The sequence below is a fragment of the Crinia signifera genome, chromosome 2, assembly GCF_055691185.1.
Source record: "Crinia signifera chromosome 2, ASM5569118v1, whole genome shotgun sequence".
NCBI classification, from domain to species: domain Eukaryota; kingdom Metazoa; phylum Chordata; class Amphibia; order Anura; family Myobatrachidae; genus Crinia; species Crinia signifera.
The window spans coordinates 135,852,049-135,859,068 of record NC_139218.1 but is presented as its reverse complement, the minus strand read 5'-3'; the positions used below and the strand labels follow the sequence as shown (position 1 = coordinate 135,859,068).

The 7,020-nt window shown below is 46.0% G+C and overlaps 1 protein-coding gene across 4 annotated transcripts in view; it reads left to right on the top strand.

The window, feature by feature from the left end:
* Window positions 1-2,446: 2,446 nt before the first annotated feature.
* The window catches only part of PIK3C2B (phosphatidylinositol-4-phosphate 3-kinase catalytic subunit type 2 beta), a 126,442-nt gene continuing 121,868 nt past the window's right edge, over window positions 2,447-7,020 (top strand). For all 4 annotated transcript variants that reach the window (XM_083172898.1, XM_083172897.1, XM_083172900.1 and 1 more), the window contains exon 1: window positions 2,447-2,623. The gene's annotated coding sequence lies outside the window, so the exon portion shown is untranslated. The remainder of the gene's footprint in view (window positions 2,624-7,020) is intronic.

Genomic DNA, 7,020 nt, shown 5'->3' with positions numbered 1-7,020 from the left:
CTACACCCGCGAAGTCCCAACCCCTGTGTTTTGATTGGCCCACAGGCCAATCAATCAAAAACAATGGATAACCATCGATATGTAAAAATATCGATGGTCAGACATTGCATAGTTAAGCACTATTGATGGCCATTTGCGGAATTGCCATCGATGGCAACGGTGGTCATCCCTATTCTGCAGCCAGTGGTACCGAGTGAGGGGGCAGTACTAATTACCTAGCCCTGGGCTTCTTGAATAGGCCATGTGATACAGTGTATCAATCATTACCATGACTTTATTGTTGTTTCATAATCGGTCATGACTATCCTTCCGCATGGTCTAAGTACACCAAGGGGATAGATTTACAAAATTGAATTGCTTTTTTTTTTATTACTGGGAATGCTTTAGGTACAACACACATGCAGGGCCGGTGTAAGGCTTCTCAGCACCCTAGACCAAACTTCAACCTACCGCCGCCACCCCCCCTCCCCATACTGCCACCAATAACCATTTTCCAACCCCTTAATGCATACTTGTCTAACATTCTGGAATGGCAGAGAGCCTCCTAAAATTGAGTGGTCCTCCCTGCCCCATCAGGTAGGTGGGCAAGACCCCTGCTTTCTCTGGAGGCCCCCAGAACCCTCCCCTTTGCCACCCACAACAGAGTACAGGAAGAGAGGGCAGCAAAATAGGGAAGTATGCCTCAAGAGAAAGTATGGAGGTGAGTTTGTAGAGGTTCCACAGCATTAAGTACAACAAGGCTCCTCACAGACATCCTTGATTTTTTGATAGGCAGACTTGGTGGTGCCCCCCTAGATCCTGGCACCCTAGGCAGCTGCCTAAAGCGGCCTAGTGGTAGAGCCGGCCCTGTACACATGTTATACTGGAATTTGTTACCTGTGTATTTTGACTTGTTGGTCATTCAAATTTTGTTGTTTGCTTATTGTGAGTTTAATAACTAGTGGAAACTGTCAGAAACCTATATAGGCTTTTCTATTGGCTAAGTAAGAGTGAATTTGGAATAAATAAGATTGTGTATATATATATATATATATATATATATACATATATATACATACATATACATTCACCTTCTGAAATATACAAGGTGTGTCTATTAAATTCCAGGACTGTACGTGTAGTTAATGAATGAAAATGTGTAGGAACCCGTCATCATGCGGATGTGTTAGCGTAACCAATGAGGTGCGAAGGTGGAACGAATGCGCAGTGATTGCGTCAGCATTTCCGGTTTGGAGAAGGTAAACGCAGGAGGTTCATTAGAGCGCGCGTCACGATCGGTGATGGAGCAAAGAGTGAATATCAAGTTTTGTTACAAAATTGGGAAAACGCAGAGTGAAACCTACGAGTTACTGAAAATTGCATATGGAGATGCTTCTATGTCCCGCTCCCGTACTTTCGAATGGTATGCACGCTTTCGTGATGGCAGGGAAAGCATGGAAGATGACCAGCGCAGTGGGCGACCCATCACAAAACAAACAGAAAATGAGGTCGCAAAAGTCTGCGCTTTGGTGACTGCAGATCGCCGAAAGACCCTTAGGATGCTTGAGGATGAGTTTAATATGGGCAAGGACACGGTGCACAAGATTTTGAGAGAGAATTTGGGAAAGAGAAAGATTTGATCAGACGATCAGAAGCAATGCAGAATTGATGCTTGTGGGGACTTAATCGACGCAGCTGACCGAGATCCGTCGTTTCTGCAACCGATCGTGACAGGCGACGAATCCTGGTGTTACCAGTAGGATCCTGAAACAAAGAGACAGAGTAAAGAATGGAGATCACCATCTTCTCCAAGACAGAAAAAAATCTCAAATCTTAAGACTGCTCTGAAAGGGCATCGATTTCATGACGTAGAGGACATAAAGAAAAACCTAACCGCTCAACTTCGAAGCATATTTTCAGAGGACTACGAAGCGTGTTTCCAGTATTTGTACTGCCGTGCACAAAAGTGTGTGAGTGCCGGAGGTGATTATTTTGAGGACTATTAAACGTATGGTTTTTTTTTTATTATTCATTCCGTTGTAATAGCCCCAGTCTTGGAATTTAATAGACACACCTTGTATGTGCATATATATAGTTGATCAATATATATATACACACACACACATATAATGTTTTTTCAGCTCGTGTTTATTTATCTAGTGCAGTGGTAAGCCAACTCCAGTCCTCGAGAGCTACCAACAACAGTTCACATTTTCTGGATCACCTAGCTGTGGCACAGGTGCATGCATTACTCACTGACACATTATAAATGATCCACAGGTGGAGCTAATTACTTCACTTGTAATTCTGTTAGGAGACCTGGAAAACGTGCACTGTTGGTAGCTTTCGAGGACTGGAGTTGGCTACCCCTGATCTAATGTATCGCCCTCCTATGCAGTGCTGTAGCTGATGTATCATTTATTTAGGTTGCAGTTTCGAGTGCGTCCATCAGATGGCGCCACTTGTGACTGCACTCTATTGTCTGCCCTGTGCATCGCTCAGTGTGCTCCGTGCCTGCTGCACATATACAGCTTCCTTTTTCTACAGAAGCTATTAACATCCTTTAGGGAAATCACTGGGATTTCCTTCGGATCTTCCCTGGTCCCCACGGAGGTTTGCACTGGACCACTGTACAAGAAAGCAGGTGAGAGGGCGTCATTTGGAAACGGGAAATTGTCTGGGAATTGTGATGTTCCAGTGTTTTCAATTAGCAATATAATTAACCCCTCCGCTGCCCTATGGCTTATGCTCAGCAATGCATATCACTTGCTTAGTGGTATCAGCAGTGGTGCAGTTGGTCATTTTATGTTATTTTTTTCACATTCGTTTTGAACATCTGCTTTTCGGGGTGAAAAGTATTTGGGCATATAGTTGCAGGATGCAGTTCTGAAAAACCTGTTTATGAGAGTTGCTGCTTGTAATTGGAGGCAGTATGTATTTCTCAAGGTATTAATGGGGATGTAGAGTATGTATGCAAGGTGTAAAATAATGTGCACATATTTATTATGCAAAGCCATGTAATAAATGTGTTTATTTAACATGTTTGTGTGTGAGATCCTTTAGTGTAGTGTTTGCTGAAAATGAGGGTGGAGTATGCCTATGCTATACATTGTACTGCAGTGATAACTACTGTATATGGGCTGTCACAGTGTTTTGGGATCAGGGGATGTGTGTGTTATGTGTTCCTGTGACACACATACATAGTCGGTTGCATTTGCAGTTTGTAGTATGTATTGCTGAAAGCTGTTTTAGTGATCAGCTGGGAGTACTGGTATCTGAGTAGAGGAAATCTGCAATGTCCATGTCATGCTTTCTGTGTGAACCAATGCTGCCTGCAGGTCAAGCTCTCTTGGGTTATATTAAAACCATGTTGTGCTTCTCTGTTACAATTTGCCAGAGTTCCCATTGGCAGACCAAAATGATTGAAATAACAGTGTAAATGTGTTTGTGTATTGTAGTTTCAGACACCACAGAAACTTCTCAGTGAAATGTGATGGATTTTTTTCCCCAGGCTGTAACATGTATTGTTAATCATTATTCTAATTGTCAAGAAAGCAAATTGTACTTTAGGCCAGTAGTACCCAAACTTGGGGTGAAATTTTATAGGATGAGAGATTTGGTAAGAAATCTCCAGTTATTTTAAAGCGGCAATCATTTACACTGCAAAACCAGTTTGATTAAATGATTGCCACTTTAAAAAATCTGGAGATTTCTAACCAAATCTCTCGCTTTCTAAATCTTTCATCCTATTAAATTTCCCACTTGGTGTCATGGCAGCCTAGGGTGCCCTTCACGGGCCCAGGGCCAAAAATCGAACTATTTCTAATCTGTCCAGGTAAAACTAGAGCTCGTGGCCTCCAATCATAAAATATGTGGCCAAACAGACGTTAATCCTGTCCCTCACCACCCTAAAGTCGGCCATACACTACGAGGACCTCTTCCCTTAGAGAAGTCGGGGGCGATCCACCCTTGAGCCGCCCGGAGCCTTCCTGGCGGCAAGATTACATGCAGCCTTTTTTTGCATGGCATATATCGCATGCGATCCCACACAAAGCCTGTCTGGCTCGGAAACAATCCAAAAGATTGCTTGTGCAACCAGTGTGACTGGCTACATGAGCAGGTTCCGGTGTGACGTGCACAGGGCCACGCATCGCATCGGACCTGCTTTCATTCACATGCAATTTAGGCTCTTTTCACATGGCCACAATCGCAGGAAAAGAGCGCAAATTGCATTTGAATTGCCTAGTGCAGGGCTCGACCAATTTCTTTAAAATAGTTCAACCTAGTTCCATGTCGACTTGACCCATGTCGACATAATGCTTGTCGACCATCTTATCCTGGGTGTGGTATAGGGGTCCGACAGTCGGGATCCCGACAGTCATTATCCTGACGTCGGGATCCCGATTGGCTGGACCCAGACAGCATGGCGAGTGCAACAACGTGAGCCACCTATTCTATTTTCCCTCTATGGGTCGTGGACCCCGAGGGAAAATAGATGACGGCCGTCGGGAACCCAGCTGTCGGTGTTTAGACAGTCGTGATCCCGGCGTAAAGGTGAATGCCTGTCGGGACCCCGTCCGGCACCCATGATCCCAACCCGGAGGACCAAAGCACTGCAGGAGGGTGGTTTGAGATTCCTCAGACTAGAGCCGTGGCTTCCCATTTCTGAGGTCCCAGAATTACTGCCAGGTGTATTGGGCTACAGTGCAGGGGCGTAATTAAAATAGCCGGCCGCCGCACACCGTAGTACTCACATTGAGGAGGCGCCGTTTCAACAACTGCCGCACTGAGGGGGACAAAAGGCATCACACAGGTATCACAGCAGGAGGGTGGCTGGAGCCCCACTGACATCCACGGCTTCCTGTTACTGAAGCCGTGGCATGTGGCAAGCCACGGCGTCGGTGAGCCAATATGCTGCGAAGGGGGTCACACTATTATCCGCGGCTATGTGACCTCCTTCTGCAGGAGCTGAGATGCATGCTGCTGCTGTGTCCTATCCATGGCAGTCCACACTCCTTACAGGATCTGGTTGCCAGGGAGGAAATTCTGGTTGCTATGGCAACCTGGCCCCGGGGTTTGTCGAGTTCTGGCCTAGTGTATGGGATCACATATTAACACATATGTGTTTCTAAATTTTGCAATAACAAACATTTGGCCTAGGGCTTACTTTAGGGTGCTGTGATTATATAAATAAATGGAACCACTGCTCCAGACATTCTGTGATTTACCTTTTAAATACAGGTCTTAGTGGATGCACTGTACTTTCAATCTGTTGTAACATGGTAATTGATCCATAAATGGGTGCAGAGAGGAGAGGAAAAGCAGGTGCTAACTACATGGGCCCAGGCTTGTTAAAAAGGGTCCAGATTAGTCCAGGGGGTGCTGCCAGCTGTGTAAGAGAAACAACACCCCCCCCCCCCCTCGGGATGATCCTGCATCATACGATAATTTCTATTGAAATGGCCTTTTTTAGGCCGACAAGCTTATTCACAACTTGCTGCAGGCTTAGGACGTTGCCAGGTTCTTCGCAATGTTATGGTATATCTGGTCATCCCCAACAGTGCCTGTAATATGGCGCTGGATCTCCTCTTCCCCTCTAATGTTCAGAATTCCCCCTCGCCAAATCATTTGTCCAAGAAATTGCAGGCTTGCAGGGGTTAAAAAGCACTGCTGTGGTCTGTTGGGCCACAGAGCTTGCACAGTATCTTCCTCCATGCTGTGTGATAACTCTGAGTGCGTCTGAAAAAATCACAACAGGAAGTTGCCCTGCATAGCCAATCAGCATCAGCACAGGCAACCCAGGAAGGAGGTCCCTGCACCTTGCATCATGGTCAGTACCCCGGCAAGGTCCCAGGAGCAACCCTGGTAGCTAGCAGGGTTGAAATCCAGGACATGGGTCCCCATACTTCCCAACTGTCCCGATATTCAGGGGACGTTCCCGCATCCTGCCCGCATCCTGCCCATTGTCCCGCGGTGGGGGGGGACAGTTGGGAGTCCCCCCAGCCTGCCAAGAATAGACGCTGTGTGCATGCGCACAGTGTCGACGAGCGGCGGAAAATGGGGGCGCGGCCGGAGGACACATCATCCCGTGAGGCCACGCCCCCTTTTCGCGAGGCCACGTCCCCTTTTTGGGAGCACGCGCGGCTATTTCGTCCCGGGACCCGTTCACACCAACACTACACCCCGGTTGTTCCCGTGGCCAACCCAGGAAATTTAGCTGGTATGATTGGGGTATTATTTACTTAATTTGGATAATTTGTTGACCTTTCAAGACAGTAAATATGGTTGCTGTATATTGCTATGTTCACTGTAGCCTTATGCTGGTTTTTCTTTAGTAAAAGTTCCTAGTTGCAGTTGTTTAGTGAAGTGCAGTACAGTCTGATGTAGCATATCTGTATAAACTGTTATCTGGTAAAAGGAGAGAAACAGGAGAACAAATGTCAGTCACTCTCCTGTTAACAATAGCTTCATTATAAAGCTATTGTTATTATAAAAAAACACCACAGACACATATTGGAAGTAGGGGATGGAATGGGGCATGTTGGAGGGTATGCAGTTCCCAAACTTGGGGCCAATTGTACTAAACTTGAAAAGTGATAAACCACCAGCCAATCAGCACCTAACTCCCATGCTACAGGCTTTATTAAAAAATGACAGTTAGCAGCTGATTGGTGGTTTATCACTTTTCCAGGCTTAGTACATCTCGCCTTTTCATTAAGTTCACCCAAGCAGTTATGGTTTTGAGGCAATCCATGGTTAAGGATGGTGACTTAATTAGTATCTCAGTCAATGTGATTACAACATCTGCGATCAACCGTTGATATTCTTAAAATCTGGGCTGTAGGGTGCCTTGAGTACTGGGGGCCTGATTCAGACTTGAACGCGCGGCTGCAAATTCACGCAGGGCTGATTGATATACTGCACGTCCTGCGACAAAATCCTGCAACTTTTCGAAACACACGGCATTCACCAGGTAATTGACATGAAGTGTGTGTGTGTGGGGGGGGGGGGGGAGTGTTTGTGATGTCAGCTTCATGCCAT